Here is a 22,031-nt window from a genome sequence, read left to right on the forward strand (position 1 = left end):
CCTTTGCCACCCGTGATCTTGTCGCCAGCTTTTATTCCTTGGACCACTTTTGGTAGGTTCTGACCCTTGCAGACCAGGAACATTCCACAAGAGCTGCAGTTTGTAGATGTTCTGACCTAGTCGTCCAATTTGGCCCTTGTCAGTCGCTCATATCCTTAGGCTTGCCTGTATTTTTTTTTTTTTTTTTATTATTATTTATTTATTTATTTTTTGCTGCTTTCAGCACATCAATTTCAAGGACAACATATTCACTTGCTGCCTAATAGACCCCACCCACTTTCAGATGCTGTTGTAATGAGATAATTAATTTTTTTTTTTTACTTTGACTGTCAGTGGTCATAATTTTATGGCTGGCTCATGCATTTGTACAGGTAGAGTCCATTGGGTTATTTGAGAAGTGTTCAAACGTTGTTGCATGTTGTTAAGAGTACAGGCACAATACAATTGCTTTTGCTGCTTTCTTCTGAAAATATTTGTCATGCTGATCCTGTGGCTTCAGTACTTTCAGTCACTGACCCAGACAAAGTATTGAATGGGCATTTATGATTTCACCTGAAAAGAAAACTGGTTCCAGGGGTGTGTCCAAAGGGTGGTGATAAATGTGTACTCAGACTAGTCTGGAGTGGTAAGTGGGGTACACCAAGGTTCTGTCCTGGGACCTATTCTGTTTAATTTATTCATAAATGATGTAGAGCATGGATGTCCAACCTTTTGGCCTCTCTGGGCCACATTGAGTGTAGAGAAATTTTCTCGGGCCGCATATAAAATATATACTATAGTTAAGGTATATAAGTAATAAAATGCCGCTGCACCCTTCCCGCACCGGCGCACCACCCCCCTCTCCCCCTCCCGCACTAATTTAACACAACTAGAGGATGATCAAATGAAATGGAATCAGTATACATAGGTTTATTTCTTCTGAGAGATATTAAAGGAACACTCTAACCACCATGACCACTTCAGTGATTTGAAGTGGTCATGGTGGTAAGAGTCAGAAACACTGCACATGCTTGTCTCCCCCCTCCGAGGCAGCATTTGCCTACCGTTAGTTGGAAGCCACTGTGGCCATGTCCCCGACCCAACTTCCTTCCTCCCCAGCAAAAAAAAAAAATTGTCAGGGGGAAGTGGGCCACAGGTTGGACATGCCTGATTTAGAGGATGGTATATTTAGCTCAATCTTCTTTTTGCGGATGACCCAAAAATAGGCAGGGCAATAACTTCACATCAGGATATAGAAATCTTACAGAATGGCATGATCAAAATAATGGAGTAGAGAAATGTAAGGTTATGCACTTGGGGGGCTAAAAACGTAACCGCAAACTACTCACTAGGGGGGAATCAAGGATGGAGAAACTAATCGAGCACAGACTGAGTGATTAGCATTGGGCAGAATATTGGCATGCATAAAAAAGGAGATATACTTCAGAGATAAAACTATAACCCTGCCACTTTGCAAAACTGGTCATCTGGAGTATTCTGTCCAGTTCTGGTCACCAATCCTCAGAAGGGAGTTGCTGGAGAGAGTCCAAAGAAGCGCAACAAAGCTAATTAGGGGATTGGAGGACCTAAATTACAAGGAGCGACTACAAGCACTAAATTTATTCTCTGGAAAAGAGACGCCTGAGACGGGACATGATGGCAATTTACGAAAAACTACAATGGTGATCCCAGCGTGTAATAAAAAAAAAAAAAAAAAAAAACCTTTCTCTATCGTCCATTGACAGACACAGCCTCATCTTCATGCGCTGTGTGGGTTATGCTGCCACCTGCAGGAGTAGTCTAGGCAGTACGTTAGTACAAAATTTTAGCATATACACTCCCTTGGGGCTGTCCCTCCAGACATAACCCCCACAGACACAGCCAACCACATCAGTTTGTTTCGGCCTAGAAGAGGCGTAGTACCTAGGTTTACTGCTGGGACTCCGGTCTCAGTGTTTTTTATTCTTTTCCAAATATCTTCTTTTATTTCTCTTTACTCACTTGCTAGCTAGTGTTTAGGGAAGAATTTTTTTCCTGGTGATCTACAAGCAACGATACCGGCTGGGACTTCGCACTGGATAATCTAGATCCTTATGGTCCCCCCAGCCAGGCCTACGAGCATGAGCAGGTTATAGTCCCGACCTAGGCCTAGCCACGACAGTGTCCCTTTTCCGAATGGGGATGAGCATGCGAGCAGATGCCTCGCCGGGACACAACGACCTGGAACGCTCTGAGTCACAGCGTACCCCTCGGCTGGCAGCACCACCACTTCGGATGGGAGGCAGTCTGCTCGGAGCGTAGCCCACCCAGTCCATGGTATGGTGAGTAAATGTGTCTCCCTTTGCCCCTGCTGGTCTTGGGGGGGTGGGGGGGCGTGGGCTTTCTCCTGGGGATAGTGGGATTTCTACTCCCTAAAGATCCCCCTGGTCTGCCATTTGTGTGGCTTATCCACCCCCTTCCCTGTCCCTGTGGTGGCTGTGTGTGGGGGGGGGGGGGGGGGGGACATGGTACCTTGGTCTTGCTGGTTCCTGAGGCCTCCATGTATCGGTCCCTGGCCGCATGGCTGGCTGTGGACGCCGTCATAAGTGTGGGCAATGTGATCCCCCCCCCCCCCATAGACTTGTATGGGGCAGCCATTTTCCCTGAGCTTCCTATTGATCTTTATGGGCAACCATTTTTGTGTAGTTCTTGTGCTATGCTGAGCAGCATGACCTTTCCTCAGGCAACATCACTTCCTGTGCATTTGTTTCCTGCTGCTGACTGAGGTCGCTTCCTGTCTCTCTCCATGCTGCTAGAGCGATCAGGATGACGGTTTGTCTGAGGTGGTACAGTACTTTGGGCTCCCTGTGGACATATCCTTTCATATTCTGCTGTCAGTTTGGCTTAAAGGGTTTCCCTGCAGACCACTGTGTTTGGTGGTAGGTGCCGTGATGCGCGCTCTTAAAGTGACAGTACTCCGGTTTTTTGCCAATTGCACTATGGAGTCCCAAACTGTGATATCATCACCCTCAGACCCACTCTGTGCAACTCCCGGACAGTCCAGGTCGCTGGCCGCAATTTCAGCAGCTCTGGTAAGCCTGGCGTCTAAAGTTGATTTAGTCATGAAAAAGGTTGCTAGTCGTAAACGGCCGCTGCCTTCTCCATCTATTGAGGTGTCCTCTGATTCAGAGACTGAAGTAGTTGCCTCGGACGCTCCCCCACTTGAGGGGTCGCTGTCCTCAGTCAGATGGTGAAGAGGACCTGTCGTCTTCAGCTGCAGCACGGGAACACGCTTTCGTGGAAGCCCTGATTATTTTAGTACGGTATACCTTAAAATTGGCTGATGAGCCCACGCCGGCAGGGACGCGGGTCGTTTTCTGCTCCCAGAAGTCTCAGAAAACTGGCAAGGTTTTCCCTTGTCACGACACTTTTCACGATATTGTGAATGACCAATGGAGGCACGTTAACCACTTAAGCCCCGGAAGATTTTACCCCCTTCCTGACCAGGGGGTATTTTGCGGTTCGGCACTGCGTGACTTTAACGGACCATTGCGCGATCATGCGACTCTGTACCTAATGGAATTTGACGTCCTTTTTTTCCCACGAAAAGCTTTCTTTTGGTGGTATTTGATCACCTGTGCGATTTTTTTTTTTTTTTTTTTTTTTTTTTTTTTTTTTTTTTTTTTTTTTTTTTTTTTTTTTTTTTTTTTTTTTTTGATCATGCGCTATAAACAAAAAAAGAGCGACAATTTTGTAAAAATAACAATATTTTTCACATTTTTTTTATATGAAATTCCCCCCAAAAAAAATTTAAAAATCAAAATTTTTTAACATTTTCGGCCAATTTGTTTTACCTATGTTTGGTAAAAAAAATCGCAAAAAGCGTATTTTGATTGGTTTGCGCAAAAGTTATCGCGTTTACTAACAAAGGGAAAGATTTCTGTCATTTTTGTTGTTTTTTGTTTTTTTTTTTTTTTAACGCGTAATGGCGGCGATCTGCGTTTTTTTTTTTTTTTGCGGTACTGCGACATTGCGGCGGACAGATCGGACCATTGACTGACATTTTTGACACTTTTGGGGTTACCAGTGACATTTCTACAGTAATCAGTGCTATACATATGCACTGTTACTGTAAAAATACACTGGTAGTGAAGGGGTTAACTTTATTTGAGAGGGAGGGGCTGTGTGTGTCCCTAGGGGCGTGATTCTAACTGTGATTGGCTGTGGCTTGAGTTGTAGGAACAATGATCAACGGTCCTACATAGTAGAACCGTGTGATCATCGTTTCTACACCGGGGAGAATGACAGGCGGCTTGTTTACACTAGCCGCCTGACTTTCTCCCTCTCCCCCGACATGAGGTCCGCCGGTCACACACGCGCGGGGGGGGGGGGGGGTCCATGACCGAGCGGGAGCGCGCCTCCGGCGGCGCGCGCTCGCTCCCCAGAGCCTCACAGGCGAGCGACGTAGACCTATGTCACTCTGCCTGCGAGGGGCTGACTGCCGCAGTAAATATACTGTGAGCAGTCGGCAAGTGGTTAAGCATGTGTTAGTTGTGCCAAAACGCCTGCGCTTCTTCCAGGAACCCTGGACTTCCTTCATTCAGGATGAATGGGTATGCGAACTGATTTGTTCCGGGTACAAGATCGCATTCTGGTCCCGGCCAGGGAACAGTTTTTTTTCAGTCAAATCTTCACCTGTCTCCAGGGCGTTTGAAGGATCTGTGGGTGGCTGTGCAAGATCTCCTGGCTCAAGGGGTGATTGTGTCAGTTCCGCCACAGGAATGCTCTCAAGGTTTCTATTCAAACCTGTTCACAGTGCCCAGAAAAGAGGGCAAGGTGCGCCCAATTCTGGACCTCAAAGCTCTGAACCGCTTTGTGCGGGTGCAGACGTTTTGAATGGAGTCCATTCAGTCAGTGGTGGCATCATTGAATCAGGGGGATTTTCTGGCCTCCATCGATCTCAAAGATGCGTATCTCCACTTCCCCATTTTCGAGGGGACACCAGTAAATACTCCGCTTTGCGGTGGCAGAGGAGCACTTTCAATTTGTGATGTTACCCTTTGGTCTCCCCTCAGCTCCCAGAGTATTTACCAAAGTTCCTGGCCACAGTGCTGGCCTTGTCACGTCAGAGAGGTATCTCGATTGTGGGATATCTGTACGATCTGTTGCGAGCAGAATCCCACTCAGATCTGCTGGGTAACGGCTCTATCACGATTCAGACCCTTCAGGAATTTGGGTGGACAATCAATTTAAAAAAATCAGCTCTGACGCCTTCTGTACGGGTCACTTATCTGGGGCTAACTCTCGACTCTGCTCTGGCGAGGGATTTTCTTCCCCTGGACAAACTTCAGACGTTGCAAAAAGCAGTCAGGTTGCTGATGGAGAGCGATTAGTCGTCCTTGCGTGCTTGCATGCGGGCCCTGGGTCTGATGGTGTCAACCTTTTGAAGCAGTTCCGTTTGCTCAGTCTCATTCAAGACCCTTGCAAAAGGAAATTCTGGCTAAATGGAACAGAGATCCTCAGTCATTGGACCAGAAGACTCGCTTGAGCCATTTTACAAAGGCGGCTCTTGCTTGGTGGCTCCAGTCTCCTGTAATGTGCAAGTCCTTCCTGACGGTGTTTTGGACGGTGGTCACCACGGACGCCAGCCTGTCAGGCTGGGGTGGAGTGCTAAGGAAGCTCTATGCCCAGGGGACTTGGGCGACGGAAGAGTCTTCTTTGCCATTTAGTATTCTGGAGCGGAGAGCGATCAAGCTCTGCCTGCTTCACTGGGCTCTCCGGTTCGGATTCAGTCGGACAATGCCACGGCCATGGCTTACATCAATCATCTAGGGGGCACCAAAAGTGCTCTGGCAGTCAAGGAGGTCGCCGAGATTCTTATTGGGCGGAAGCCAATGTTCCGGCTCTTTCCGCAGTCCACATTCCAGGTGTGGAGAATTGGCAGGTGGATTACCTGAGTCGTAAGGTGTTGAATCAAGGGAAATTTTCCCTTCATCCGGAGGTGTTTCATCTCCTGTGTGTCCAGTGGGGGACCCCGGACGTGGATCTGTTTGCATCCCGCATCAACAGGAAAGTTCAGCGGTTTGTGGCCAGGTCTCGGGAGCCTCTATCGGCTGATTTATGCCTTTTCTCCACTCCTACTTCTGCCACAGTTTCTTCACCGGGTGGCGATGGAAGGCATTCCGGTGGCACCAGACTGGCCTCCGCGATCTTGGTACGCAGAGCTGGTAAAAATGGTCGTGGATCCTCCATGGCGTTTTCCTCTGCGGGAAGATATACTATCTCCAAGGACCGATCTTCCATCCTGCTTTACGGTCGCTGGCTTTAATGGCCTGGCTGTTGAAAGCAAGGTGTTAAAGGATAGGGGTCTTTCTGACTCAGTGATTCCGACTTTGAAGGCTAGGAAGTTGACTTCCAGGAAGATCTATCATCGTACGTGGAAATCGTACATTTCTTGGTGTAAATCACTGCAACTGCACCCTCGCTTGTTTTCTATAGCTAGGGTTTTGGCCTTTTTACAAAATGGGGTTGAGCAGCGCTTGCGTTAACTGTTAAAGGCCAGATGTCGGCCTTGGCTATTTACTTCCAACGTCCATTGGCTACTTATAGCTTAATTGGCACTTTCATCCAGGGGGTGCGTCATCTGGATCCTCTGAGGAGATCTCCGTTACCGCCGTGGGATCTTAATCTGGTTTTGTCTGTTCTTCAAAAGCCTCCCTTTGAGAATATTAGGGAGATTTCTCTGCCTTCCTTGTCACAGAAGGTTGCCTTCCTGGTGGCTATCACTTCTGCTCGCAGAGTTTCTGAATTGGCGGCGCTATCCTGTCTGCCTTATTTGGTGGTCCACAGGGATAAAGTGGTCGTCCGGCAAACACCGTCCTTTCTGCCTAAGGTGGTGTCGGATTTCCAAATTAATAAAGACATCGTGTTGCCTTCCTTATGTCCTAAGCCTCAACATCTCAAGGAGATTGCCTTGCACTCTCTGGATGTGGTTCGGGGTATTAAGAGTTTATCTGACGGTTACTGAGTCTTTTAAGAAAATTGACTTTGTCCTTATGGACGGTCCTTGCAAAGGTTTGGCTGCTTCCGCTGCGACCATTTCAAGATGGATCAGGCAGAAGGTTATTTAGGCTTATTCACTCAAGGGTCAGGTTACTCATTTCCCTGTGAAGGCTCATTCTACTAGAGCGTCGAGTGCTTCTTGGGCTTTTCGCCATCAGGCCTCGGTGGTACAAGTTTGTAAGGCAGCGACTTGGTCTTCTGTGCACACCTTTACCAAATTTTACAAGGTGGATTTGTTGGCTTCTTCAGATGCCTCTTTTGGCCGCAGGGTTTTGCAGGCTGCTGTTTCATAAGAGAATGTTTTTTTCTTATTCGCTTAGGGGTCTTTTTACCTGGGTGAGCTCATGTTTTGGTTGAGCTTCCTGCTACCAAGTTGGCTACGTTTTGGCCTTTGGAGTTTACGTTACTTTCTGGTTGCGTTTCTTCCACCCCTCATGCCTAATACTGCTTTGGGACGTCCCACACAGCTTATGAAGATCAGGCTGCGTCTGTCAATGGACGATAGAAAAAAGATTTTTGTAAGAACTTACCGTGAAATCTGTTTCTCTGTCCATTGACAGACGCATCACTCGTGCCTCTGATAGGGTTGGTTTTTGTGTCTTCACTGCTTGCATCTAAACTGATGTGCCTGGCTGTGTCTGTGGGGGTTATGTCTGGAGGGACAGCCCCGTGGGCGTGTATATGCTAAAACTTTGTACTAACATACTGCCTAGACTACACCTGCAGGTGGCAGCATAACCCACACAGCTCATGAAGATGAGGCTGCGTCTCAATGGATATCAGAGAAAACAATTTTACGGTAAGTTCTTAAAAAAATCTTATTTGGTCTCAGGGATTGTAAGAGGACAGGTGGCCACAAAATGAGATTGGAGGAGAAGCGGTTTAACCTTACTGTGTAGGGGGTTTTTCACTGTCAGGGCGGTAAGAATGTGGAACTCTTCCACAATTGGTGGTATCAGCGGGAGTATGGATTCTTTTAAAAGACTCTCTTGGATGTGCATCTCAAAGAACATAATATAATATACAGTGATATGGGAAATGATTATCGTCACTGACACACACCTACACAGGTTGAACTGGATGTATGATTCTTTATTCAACCTTAACTGCTATGTAATTTGTAGCATGTGTTTTCCGGGTCGGTGACCCAAAGTATTAAAAATAAGGGATCAGTATGACAGCCAGCTGGTATTTTAAGAAGATCTGTAGTATTTGTATACATTTATTTAGTGCCAACAGCTCGTTACAAAATAGAGGGGAGATGGCATATTTACAACTTGATACAAGAGGAATCGGAGGGCCCCCCCCCCCCCCCCGCTCCTTAAATCTTATGACCTAAAATGGCAACATGTTTCTCTCACCACAGGTGCTCTTTATTTGCAATTATAGGGGAACAAATCCCATAGACTTAACTGTTTTCCAAAACCTTTATATTTCCCACTTGCCACCTAGGCCAATTCTGATATTTCTCTCCTAAATTTAAACATCAGTTGTTTTTTTTTTTTTTGCTAGACCCTAGGGAATAAAATGGCGGTTGTTGCAATTTTTTATGTGTCACGCTATTTGCACAGCAATTTTTCAAACGTGTTTTTTAAAAAAAAAAAAAAAAAAACCTTAAATTGCTCCATAGGTGATGCTTTAACCGGTTGCCGACCGCCGCACGACTATATACTGCGGCGGTCAGCCCCAGCCAGGCAGAGTGACGTGTGGATACGTCACTCGCCTCTCACTGACTTGGGAGCCAATTGCGGGCGGGCGCGCGCCCGCCGCGGCTCGTTCACTGACAAGTCAGTGCGTGTGACCGGCGGAACCGATGTCCGCCGGTCACACTACGATCGCTCCGGTGAAGGGAGAAAGGCGGAGCGGCTTATGTAAACAAGCCGCCCGTCATTCTCCCTGGTGTAAAAATGAAGATTAGACGGTTCTACTATGTAGGACCGTTGATCTTTGTTTTTACACCAATAGCAATGTCCCTATACAGTTAGAATCACGCCCCTAGGACACACTTAACCCCTCCCTGTCCAATACAGTTAACCCCTTCCCTGCCAGTGTCATTTTTGCAGTAACAGTGCATATGTATAGCACTGATTACTGCAGTAATGTCACTGGTAACCCCAAAAGTGTCAAAAATGTCAGTCAAGGGTCCGATCTGTCCGCCGCAATGTCGCAGTACCGAAAAAAAATTGCAGATCGCCGCCATTATGCGTTAAAAAAAAAAAAACACCAAAAATGACAAAAATCTTTCCCTTTTGTTAGTAAACGCAATAACTTTTGCGCAAACCAAACAAAATACGCTTTTTTTTTTTTTTTTTTTTACCAAACATATGTAGCATAAAACAAATTGGCCGAAAATGTTAAAAAATTTTGATTTTTACATTTTTTTTTTTTTTTTTTTTTGGGGGGAATTTCATATAAAAAAATGTGAAAAATATTGTTTTTTTTGCAAAATTGACGCTCTTTTTTTGTTTATAGCGCATGATCAAAAAATCGCACAGGTGATCAAATACCACCAAAAGAAAGCTCTGTTTGTGGGAAAAAAAGGACGTCAAATTCGTTTAAGTACAGCATCGCACGACCGCGCAATTGTCCGTTAAAGTCACGCAGTAAAAGAATCGCAAAAAACCCCCTGGTCTTTTAGCAGCCAAATTCTCCGGGGCTTAAGTGGTTAAACATTTTTACAGATCACCAATTTAAAGTTAGAGGTTTTGGGCTAAAATGATTGTTCTCGCTTGAACGTTCGTGGCAATTTGTCACGTGCGGTTTGAGCGCGGTTTACATATACAAGTGAGACCTACAAGGGTTTGCTCTTGGATACGGAACTGGCTAAAAGGGCGTGTCCAAAGGGTGGTAATAAACAGCGCGTACTCAGACTGGTCTGAGGTAGTAAGCGGGGTCCCCCAAGGCTCAGTCCTTGGACCAACCTTGTTCAATTTATTCATAAACAGCATGGAGGACGGGATCAGTAGTTCAATATCAGTTTTTGCAGATGACACAAAATTAGGCAGGGCAATAACAGCACAGCATGAAGCAGATATCCTACAGAATGACCTGGACAAAATAACGGAGTGGGCAAAGACATGGCAAAGTGAGGTTTAACGTGGAGAAATGTAAGGTTTTACACTTGGGGACTAGAAACATAAAAGCACAATACACGTTAGGAGGGGAACCCTTGGGAGAATCAAAAATGGAGAAGGATCTGGGAGTCTTGGTTGATGATAGACTAGGCAACAGCATGCAATGTCAAGCGGCAGCTGCCAAGGCTAGCAGAATATTAGCATGCATAAAGAAAGGGATGTATTCCAGAGATAAGACTATAATCCTTCCACTTTATAAAACTCTGGTCCGACCTCATCTGGAGTATTCGGTCCAGTTCTGGTCACCAGTCCTCAGAAGGGATGTGTTGGAGCTGGAGAGAGTCCAGAGAAGGGCAACTAAACTAATTAGGGGATTGGAGGACCTTGATTATGAGGAGCGTCTGCAATCGCTTGATTTATTCTCCCTGGAGAAGAGACGCCTGAGGGGGGACATGATAGCAATTTTTAAATATCTAAATGGGGATCTAGGCTTAGAAAAAAAGCTGTTCAGTCGAAGGGATTGCATGAGAACTCGGGGGCATACAATGCGATTAGAGGAGAAGCGTTTTAACCTCAGGCAACGTGGGGGGTTCTTTACTGTTAGGGCTACAAGATTGTGGAATTCTCTACCACATGAGGTGGTTTCTGCGGGTAGTATGGTGGCTTTCAAAAGACTCTTAGACGTACATCTCAAGGATCAGAACATTCAGGGGTATGCAAGATGATTACAGCCACACACATCTACACAGGTTGAACTGGATGGACTTTTGTCTTCAACCTCACCAACTATGTAACTATGTAACTACATATGCGTTTGCTTCTGCATGCGAGCACAAGAGGATAGGGGCGCTTTAGAATTACATTTTTTTTTTTTTTTTTCAGATCACTTTTATTCCCATTACAAAGAATGTAAAACTCCCTTGGAATATGGCATGACAGGTCCTCCTTACGGAGAGATTTGGGGTCTATAAGACCTGGAAGTGCTGGAAAGCCTGAGATAAAAAAAAAAAAATTGATCTCAAGCTTTTCAACGGCTGCATTTTACATCTGCCAGGGCCTGAAGTGATGTCCTGATGCCTCCGCAAACTGCCTCTGCGGCGGTTTCATTCATGGGTTTCCCGATCGCGCTGGAGAGACCAGAAAAGCAGATCTTAACCTGTCAATTTAACTGTGTTCCAAAAAACGTTACATTCAAGGCATTTGAACGATGGTTAGTGTTCTCAATCAAAATTGTAAAGCCATTAAATGGTTGGTGTCCTAACTTATCAGATGTGAAACACCATAGCCTTTGCAAATCAAACGGAGCTAAGATAACTGTTTCCATGACCGTAAATCATAGGAGGCTTGAGTTCTGCTTTTGGATAGCAGCCTGGAGACTCATCTGGGTTTGTGGTGGTTCCTCTTGTAAAACTACAATTTGAACAAATACTGTTCCCAATGTAGATTTTATTAGCCTTTCTCAGAATTGTGGAAGTATGCAAGAGAATAAATGGATGTATAATTTGTCGGCACTGTTAGTTACATTGAGTCTTGTGTATTGCCATGAGTTCAAAAGTGTTATGTCCGTTTTTTTTTTTTTTTTGTTTTGTTTTTTTGTGTGTTTAAAGTGCATTGCAAGCCAATTCCAAATGAACAGGCTGCCGTTATTGCATGATGAGGTGTTTGTGTTAAAGCAAAACCTAGTATGATTGGGCCATTATAGCATATTTCAAGGCAAGATAAAGACCTATGCTATACATGCACATTTTAGGAAGGTCAGTAATGGTGGCATGTTTTTCTCCTTGTTTTATCCTTTTAAAGACCCTGCTAGTACAGAAAATTACCAGTTGATCTGCCAGAAATGCACTTGAATCCAAATTCCTATTTTATACTGACAACACAAGGACCGAGTGTAGTCAGCCCTGCCCAGTGTCTCTCTTGCTGAATAACTTAACCAGTCTTCATTCGAAATCCACAAAAAAAAGGATAAGTTCACCTTTTGTAAAAAATAAATGCACATCTTTTTTCAGGTATTTTTTTTAAATTGCAGTCTGTAAAGCAATGGGTGCTATGCCTGGGTCCTGTAGACTCTCAGTACACTGTCTTCCTGTACCTCCGATATGACAGGAAGAATCAGTGAACTACGAAAGTGCTCACCAGTGCCCTTTTAGTTAATTGAGAACAATGGATGATTGGACGATGGTACTTGTAGTCTTTTCAGTCACAGGAAACTGTGAATGAATAATGTACTGCCCACAAGGCTGCGCTGTCTTCAGTTTGTGACAGGGTGTGGGAGAAGACCCCTGTCTGCAGTCAGAGGGGAGCGCAGAAGTGGGTTAACATATAACCTTCTCCTAAAGGTTTTCTTGATCTTTAATCATATTCCAAGATACTAGCTATATGTTTTAACCTCTCTATGCCCTAGTAAATACCACACAGAGCTATTTGTCTTGAAAGGCTCTGATTTGTGCAATAAAGCAAGCTTCACCTGCCTATCTCAGAAGTACCGCACTAATATTTTCAACAAATGTAAACCAAATTCTCTGCCAAGATCTATGTTTTTATAAATCTTCAACTATCTATTGCCCTCAAAAGTCAGCTAAAACATAGAGCTAATGCTTCATAAAATTGAATCCTTTTTATTCATAGCTTAATCCATGGGTAAACCAGGTCTGGTATCCAGAATATATACTATTCTGCCTGCCAGGTCACATTATACATTTTTCTCTATGCCATAATGAAAAAGTGGGTTAAGAACCTAGATTAGACATGCAGTGGCTGGATGCTTTAAAGAATACCCCAGATTTCAAGATTCCCTTTCTTGAAACTATTAGCCCTCCTATGTGCGGCCGGCTCAGGCTCTCAGCGGCTTGCATTGTCGTGATGACGTGGCGCCTGCGCTGACTTCTGTGATGTTGGCAGAGGGTGGACTTCAGCCTGCTCTCTGCTGAAAACGGGTCACTGGAGTGCAAAACGAATTGCACTGCTGTGATCCATAGAAGTACAGCCAAACGAGCTTTGGCTATACTCCTTTAAATCCCCCAATACTGACTTAATGTGCACATCAAGTGCACCTATGTAGGAAAACGATGATTGTGTTACACCTCTAAGTTGATTTGCTAAAACTAGAGAGTACAAAATCTGGAGCAACTCTGCATAGAAACCAATCCGCTTTCAGGTTTTATTGTCAAAGCTTATTGAACAAGCTAACATTAGAAGCTGATTGGCTCTTATGCACAGCTGCACCCCATTGGATATCGCCTTGCACACCGGAGGGGTAACAATAATTCTAGGGTCATCATTCAAAGTTCACTCCAAACTGATGACTGGTATTGTGTTGAGTACTAAAATGACCTTTCTCTTTCATTCATTGACGGACACCGCTCCTGATTCTTCTTAACCATTGGGTTATACTGCCCCCTTCAGGAGTAGTACACTAGGCAGGAAAAAGCTTGACTACGCCTATGGGCAGTCCGAGGGGGTATACACCAACTCTTGGCTATAGGGACCTAGTTCCTTGCTGGGATCTCTGGTTCTAGCAGGTTTTTTTTTTTTTATATATTTTTTTTTTTTCCTATCTTTTTATTTTGTTCCTGTGAGAATCTGCAATCAATTGCCAGACTGGGCGACGTACTGGATAATCTGGCTCGTGAGCATGTGTAGACCGCAGCAACGCGCTAGGTCAGCCTCGACATAACCCCATTGGATGGGGACTTGCCTGTGAGTTAAACGTCTCGTCATTACAATAGAGCGGTGATCTGTCCAGAGCTGTGCCCACCCGGTTCCTGGTATAGTAAGTAGCTGCCCCCTGAGGGTTTTGGGTTGGATGCGGGACCCTCACCGGGATGGTGTCTCCCCCCTCAGCCCCTCTAAAATTTTGGTGGTCACTGTGGGTCTTTCGGCCCCCCCTCCCTGGGTGAGGTTATGAGCTTGCTGTTTTAACATGCTCTTAAGGGGGGCTGGTTAGAGTTGCCGCTGACTGGGTTTTATTGGTGCACAAAGGGGGGTTGAGCAGGGTTCCCTGCCACCCTTGGGGTTGGTGACTAGGGCAGGGATGTCCTCTAGGCTCCCTGCGGCGGTTGTTTGGCTGGGGGAGCGGATAGTTTAGCATCCGTGGGTACGCAGCCAGATCCGGCTGAAAATTTAGGCTGCGGCTTTGCGGCCTACTAGTCAGAAACTATGTGAGGCGGCCTCTGTGAGGATGGCTGAAGCTAATGCCTTCTGTTTGGGCATCCGCCCTCCCCTCCGCTGCCTCTGGGTGGTCAGTAACTCCGCTGGGGCTCATGGCTGGGTGCCCACAAAAATTTTGGGCGCCTCTGGGGGGCGACCCCAGTGCATTTAGCTGAAGCCCCCACTCTTCCTTTTGGGTATCTGCTGGGCTGGGATCTGTGCACTTGTGGCTGGGCCTAAACAAAAATTTAGGCCACGACCTGCTAGGCCATGTGGTCAGCTTGGCGCCTCCCTTGGAAGGGGTGGTACTGTGGGGGGCTTCATTTTTTTTGACCACCTTGTTGCCATAATTGTGTGGGGCACTTGCCCCTTTTAGCGCTGCGGGACCATCAGGGTACACTGCCTGCACGTTTGCATCATTTCTTTTCTAATATGCCGTATATAAAGGACTCAGAGAGAAAAGGCGCTTGTGGATGCACTGTTTGTGTCAGTGCCTGACACTTTAAAAAAGAAGGTTGCTTCGGAGGTGCCGGTCCTTTTTGGCACCCACAGGCCCTCCAAAAGCGGCAAGGTTGTTCCCTTTTCCGCTTTGACAACATTGCCACAAAAAAGTGGGGTTGTCCAGAATGCAGTGGTTCCTAAGCGATTTTTTTGCTTGCGGTGTCCTTATTGGGATCACTGCGTTAAAGGTGGACAATCCCACCTGTAGTGGACTTAACCAGTTTCCAGGGTAAATAAAGCTACCTTCATTCCGGTTGAGGAGTCCCCAGCCTTTAAATATCCAGCTGATAGGAGAGCCAAGGTTCTGGCCCGCCATATGTTCGCTGTGGCTGGTTCGGCACTTAGGCCAGTATTTACTATTGCCCTGGTGTCGCAAGCTCTGACAGAGAGGGCTAAACGTTTACGCCGGGACCCGAAGAGGTAACTGCTTCCCCCTGTGGTTGCAGAGCTGGCGGATCAGTTGGTCCAGGGGCTATAGTTTATCTGTGATGCCTCTTGGATGCAGCTCCTTTCATTTTTAGGCTGTCTGTTTTAGCAGTGGTCCTTCAGCGTATTATCTGGCTGAAATACTGGTCTGCAGACCAGGCTTCAAAGGCCTTATCTGAGCTCCCTTTTGTAGGGGATTGCCTGTTTGGAGCTTCCTTGGCTGACATTAAGGTTCTCACAGGGATGAAGAGGACTCTGCTTCCGCAGGCTGGAGGGTTTTGAGGTGGACATGGGCCCTTCCCTGGGATAGCATCCTTGGGCCCGCGCAGCCGGATCTAGCCGAAAATTTATGCCGCGGCATTGCAGTCTACTACTCGGAAACTACGTGAGGCGCGCCCTGTGAGCATAGCTGAAGCCAATGCCTACCGTTTGGGCATCCGCCTTCCCCTTTGCTCACATAGGTGGTCGGCTCTGCTGGAGCTGGCGGCCAAGCACCTTCAAAAAATGTAGGCCTCGGCCCTACTAGGTCATGCGGCAGAGTCGGGCGCCGCCGTTGGTGGAGGGTGGGCTCCCCGAGTGCGTGTAGCTGAAGCCCCCACTCTTCCTTTTGGGCATCTGCTGGGCTGAGGATCCGTGCAAGTGCAGCTGAGCCCCCACAAAAATTTAGGCCGTGGCTTATGGCCTGCTGGGCCATATGGTCAGCTTGGCACTTCCCGTGGACAGGGTGGCGCTGTGGGGGGGGCGCTTCATTTTGACAGTATTGCCTTCATTGTGTTGGGCACCTTCCTTGTTCTAGCAAGTCTGTTTGCTCGGCAGACGTTCCCCTTTGAATGGGGCTATGTCCTATTATGTCATCTATGATGGGCTTGGAGGGTGACTTCCCCTTCCCCCCTCCCTGTTTTTATTTGCGGAGTCCATTTGTGGACCCTTGGCCTGCGTCTCCCTTGCAGGATCGCAGTTGGCGGCCTCCCCTGGTTGTTTTTGGGGTGAGCTCAGTATATAGCGACCCTATTGGGTCTGTGTCCACACAGCCTGAGTGCTCAGATAGCACGGATGATTCCTCTGCTCCTCTAGCCGTGCTTAAATAGGCGCTGGTGGATGATTCCTCTGTTCCTCTAGCCACGCTTAAATAGGCGCTGGTGGATGCACTATTTGTGTCAGTGCGCGAAACTTTAAAAATGGAGTTGCGACTGACGCGGCGTGAAAGGCACCGGTCCGTTTGGCACCCACAGGCCCTCCAAAGCAGCGAGGGTGTTACTCTTTCTGCTTACCTTGACAACATTGTCACAAAACAGTGGGATTGTCCAAAACGCAGTGGTTGCTAGGTGTTTTTGTTGCAGTATCCTTACAAAGTTACATAGTTAGTCAGGTTGAAAACGGGATGAGCGGCGTGCGTTCCACCGCTGTTCCGCCGCTACGTGTAAACACTCTGAGCATTAAGCTAATAGCGGACACCACTAGACCACCAGGTAATGTGCCTAGTACCAGTTTCTCCTTTCTTTCACGGTCATTGGATTACCCCGAACAGTCCACAGTTTATCATATTAACCCGTAACAGTCCACAGTGTATCATCATATTAGCCTTACATATTACCTACCTGTAAAGAGTGTGTTTATACACATTTATATATATATATACACAGTTTTTTGGATGTGCATAAGCAATGGTCCGACTATTACTATGCGCTGGATTGTCCCTACATCACTGCAGGAGGAGGATGTGATGTCCTGCATAGTATGGACCGAGTCATGCACAGGTCTGTCCTACTACACTAGCTTAAATGTATCACTTGGCATGTATGATTTTTGAAGTAGAGTCTATGATGAGTTGGGAAGTTTTAATGGACTAGTCAGCTCACCAGTGGAGTGAATGGTCGCATAGGGCTAGCAAATTGTAATTGTAATCTGCAATGTTTTTGGGCAATTAGCTGTGTAGCCACGCCCACTTGGGCGATATCTCCTCCCACATCCCCAAGGGCCATGTGGAGGCCTGGTCTCCCATACCATATTTAAACAACGGACTTGACCATGGTCTCCAGGCTCTGAGGAAGAGGCACGGCCTTGAAACGCGTCAGCCCTCTGCTTCCAGTAAAGACGTTGGTCCTCTGGTATGAGGCAGATTTATGGAATTGATGTGCCTGAATTTCACGATTGTTTGTGAGTAGCTGATTTTAATTTTTATCTAATAAACTCGCTGAGGATAATGCGCTTTGTATTTTCAGTGTCTGGTCGACCGCCCTGGTCGTAAGGGGCAGCAAAGCCTAGCCATAATGGATGCCAAGCACTAGCACGAGTTCCGGGATTGAGGCAGCCTGAGGACCAGGTTCTGAGCGCAGGAGGGGGGTGCTGTATAGCACTTATCTTTTTTGAAAAAAGACACAAGTCCATCTGGCTCAACCAATGAAGAAAAAAAAAAAAAACCGTAATGAAAACCCAATCATTCATTCAATTCCATATACACAATCCTATGCCTGCAGTTGATCCAGAAGAAGGGGGAAAAAAACCCAGTAAAGCATGATCCAATTTGCTACAGCAGGGGAAAAAAAATCCTTCCTGATTCCCCCCCCCCCCCCCCGAGAGGCAATCGGATATTCCCTGGATCAACTTTACCTATAAATATTAGTACGCACTTATATTAAGTACACCCAGGAAAGAATCCAGGCCTTTTTTAAAGCAATCTAGTGAGCTAGCCAGAACCACCTCTGGAGGGAGTCTATTCCACATTCCAGGTCAAATTGAGTTACCTTCATCCCTGTTGAGGAGTCCTTGACCTTTACAGATCCAGCTAAGAGGGTGGATGATCTGGCCCGCCATATGTGCGCTGTGGCTGGTTCGGCAATTAGGCCGGTAATTACTATTGCCCTTGTGTCGCAACCTGACCGAGTGGGCTATGCTTTTACACTGGAACCTGGAGGGGAGAATAGCTTGCCCCTGTCTTTGCGGAGCTGGCAGACTGGTTGGTCCAGGGGCTACAGTTTCTCTTTGGATATGGCTCCTTTGATTTCTAGACTGTCTGTATTAGCAATGGTCCTTAGGCGTATTGTCTGGCTGAAATGCTGGTCTGCGGACTAGACTTCTAAGAAGGCTTTATCTGATCTCCCTCTTGTCGGTGGATCGCCTGTTTGGAGCTTCCTTGGATGACATTAAGGGTCTCAGCGGGAAGAGTACTCTTCTTCCACAGGCTGCCAAGGGCAAAGAGCCCCGTCGTAGACATGGGCCATTCTCCTCGGCTCCTAAGTGGCCTCTTCGTGTCTCAGGATCTAAAAAAAAAAAAAAAAAAAAATAAGAGTCAGGGCCTCCACCTGAGGTTCCAAGAGGACCTGGTCTGGTAAGCCACGAGTGGGCTTCTCCAGACCTGTGGACAAAGCTGCCTCTGGGTGGGGGGACGTCTTCGCTGGTTTCCGGATCCATGGACCTCCCTGGTACAGGACAAGTGGGTCCACGAAGTTATCCAGTCAGGCTACAAGATTGTCCTTCAGAAAGTGTTTTTTTTTTTTTTTTTTTTCTCTCCCAACCAGCGCTTGTTTCCAGCTTGTCTCTCTTTGGAGCAGTACAAGACTTGTTACTTTAAGGGGTGATTATTCCACTTCCCATTTTGGAACATTTTCAAGTGTTTGTTTTTTTTTTACTCAAACCTCTTTACAGTCCCCAGGAAGGAATGCAAGGTATGTCCAACTCTGGACCTCAAGGCGCTAAGCTGCTTTGTGTGAGTACAGAAGTTCACATGGTAGTGGTGTCCCGAAATCAGGGGGATTTATTCTCGCTTCTATAGACATCAAGGACGCCAACCTGCACATTCTAATATGTGCTGGTCGCCAGCGCTTCCTCTGTTTTGTGTGGACAAAGCATTATCCATTTGTGGCGCTGACCTTTGGTCTTACATCTGCACCTTGGGTTTTCACAAGAGTGTTTGTTGGCCCCAGTGCTGGGATTGTTTGAGTCAGTGGAGGATCTCAGTACTGTGGTACCTGGACGATCATCTGCGAGTGGAGTCTCTGCTGCTCTGATGGACTACTGGCGATTGCTCTGTGAACTCTGAGGGAGTTCGGTTGAATCCTGAACATTGAGGAGTCTGCTTTGGTTCTGTCCGCAAAAACTAGATTATCTGGGTCTGACTCTGGACTCGGCCTCAGCCAGAGTGTTTCTTCCTTGGGAAAAACGCCAGACATTGCAGGAGGCAATTCACCTGCTATTGTTCAGCAGACGGTCTTCCCTCTGGGCTTGCATGCATGTGCTGGGCCTGATGGTGTCCACCCTCGAGGCGGTCTGTTTGCACAGTTCCAAACACGATCTCTGCTAAATCTTTTCTGGTGAAATGGATCAAGGATCCATGGTCTCCAGAGGTGGCTTCGCTCTCCGGCTCTTCAAAAGGGAAAATCCCTCCCCCCCCCCCCCTGTACTGGACAGTTGTCTCCACGGAAGCCAGCCTGTCTGGGTGGGGAGGCGTCCTCAGCACAGAAGTGCTCAGGGGGTCTGGACACTGGCAGAGCCCAGACTGCAGTTTAGTGTACTGGAACTCTGAGCGATCAGACTTTGTCTGGGTCATTGGACAATTGTCTTCAGGGCAGAGTCCGGTACGAAATTCATTCGGACAATTCCACGGTCAAGGTCAATGTCAATCACCAAGGGGGCACAAGTAGCGTTCTGGCGGCTCGGTAAGTAAGCGGCATTCTAAGGTGGGCTTACTATTTCCATCCCTCTCAAACTTCTGCCACGACTCCTGTGCAGGATTCAGGCAGAAGGGATTCCGGACATTCTAGTGGCTTCAGACTTCAGCTGGTCACCGATGCTTCTTGGGGATTTCCTCTCTGGGAGGATCTGCTGTCCCAAGGACCAATCTTCCATCCTGCTTTACAGTTGCTGGCTTTTAAGGCTTGGCTGTTGAACGCCAGGTGCTGAAGGATGGAGGTTTGTTTGAATCAGTGATTCCTCCAATGTTAAAAGCTAGGAAATCTGCCTCTAGGAAGATCTACCATTGTACGTGGAAGAAGTACATTGCGTGCGTGAGTCTCTTGGGGTTTATCCTCGCTCCTTCTCGGAGGATCGGATCTTAACCTTCCTGCAGGGGGGGGGGGGGGGGGGTCAACAGAATTTGGCCTTTCGTACCATCAAGGACCAGGTATCTGGTTTTGTCAGTCTTTTTCTTCTTCTTTAGGGTGTTCGACATTTTGGTTCCTTTAGTGCGTGCTCCGTTGCCGCCCTGAGATCTTAATGTGTTGCTTTCAGCTCTACTGAAGCGTCTCTTTGAAAATATTCAAAAGGTTTCCCTGCTTACGCTGCCCCAGAAGGTGACGACCTTGATGGCTATCACCGCTGCATGCAGGGTGTCTGCTCTGATGGCGTTATCCTCTGTCGTACACCTTATGGTGATTCACAAGGATAAGGTGGTGCTTTGCCTCTGTCCGTGGTGCTTTCCATCTGTCTGTCGTTCCTTCCTAAGGTGGTCTCTGACTGTCTTTTGAATGAAGACCTTGTGTTGCCTTCTCTGTGACCCAGGCCTAAACACCTGAAGGAAATTGCTTTGCATGTCTTGGATGTGGTCCGGGCAATTAGGGTGTACCTGGCAGCTACGGAGTCTTTTACGAAGTTAGACTCTGCTCATGGACAGACTTCACAAAGGGTTGTCCGCTTCTGCGACCATTTCCAATTGGATCAGATGGTGGTTCAGACAAATTGCATGGGGGGTCAGGATCCTCCTTTCCCTGTTTAGGAGCACTCTACTAGGTCGCTTAGTGTCTCCTGAGCATTCCGTCATTAAGCATCAGTGACACCGGTTTGGAAGGCGACTACTTGGTCGTCGGTGCACGCTTGTTGTTGTGTTGGCATCTGTGGGTGCTGCTTTTGGCCGCAAAGTTTTTGCTTGCTGCTGTTTAGAGGACCTGGTCCTTTTTAGGGTGTATTGTTTTCTCAGGTTAGCTCCAGTTGTTTATGGCTGAGCTTCATGTTACATAGTAGGTGAGGTTGAATAAAGACAATAGTCCATCCAGTTCAACCTGTGTAGGTGTGTGTGGCTGTAATCATCTCACATACCCCTGAATGTTCTGATCCTTGAGATGCAAGTCTAAGAGTCTTTTGAAAGCCACCATACTACCCGCAGAAACCACCTCTTGTGGTAGAGAATTCCACAATCTTGTAGCCCTAACAGTAAAGAACCCCCCACGTTGCCTGAGGTTAAAACGCTTCTTCTCTAATCGCATTGTATGCCCTCGAGTCCTCATGCAATCCCTTCGAATGAACAGCTTTTTTTCTAAGCTGGGATCCCCATTAAGATATTTATAAATTGCTATCATGTCCCCCCTCAGACGTCTCTTCTCCCGGGAGAATAAATCGAGCGATTGCAGACACTCTTCATAGTCAAGGTCCTCCAATCCCTTAATTAGTTTAGTTGCCCTTCTCTGGACTCTCTCCAGCTCCAACACATCCCTCCTGAGGACTGGCGACCAGAACTGGACAGAATACTCCAGATGCGGTCGGACCAGAGTTTTATAAAGTGGAAGGATTATAGTCTTATCTCTGGAATACATCCCTTTCTTTATGCATGCTAATATTCTGCTGGCCTTGGCAGCTGCCGCTTGACATTGAATGCTGTTGCCTAATCTATCATCAACCAAGACTCCCAGATCCTTCTCCATTTTTGATTCCCCCAAGGGTTCCCCTCCTAACGTGTATTGTGTTTTTATGTTTTTAGTCCCCAAGTGCAAAACCTTACACTTCTCCACGTTAAACCTCATTTGCCATGTCGTTGCCCACTCTGTTATTTTGTCCAGGTCATTCCGTAGGATATCTGCTTCATGCTGTGCAGTTATTGCCCTGGCCAATTTTGTGTCATCTGCAAAAACTGATAACGCACTTCTGATCCCG

The 22,031-nt window shown here is 46.9% G+C and overlaps 1 protein-coding gene across 1 annotated transcript in view; it reads left to right on the forward strand.

Moving 5' to 3' along the window:
* The window catches only part of CDKN2AIP (CDKN2A interacting protein), a 50,600-nt gene that overhangs the window by 26,776 nt on the left and 1,793 nt on the right, over window positions 1–22,031 (forward strand). The window lies entirely within an intron of this gene.

Source organism: Pelophylax lessonae (assembly GCF_965119305.1).
Source record: "Pelophylax lessonae genome assembly, chromosome: 1".
NCBI classification, from domain to species: Eukaryota; Metazoa; Chordata; class Amphibia; order Anura; family Ranidae; genus Pelophylax; species Pelophylax lessonae.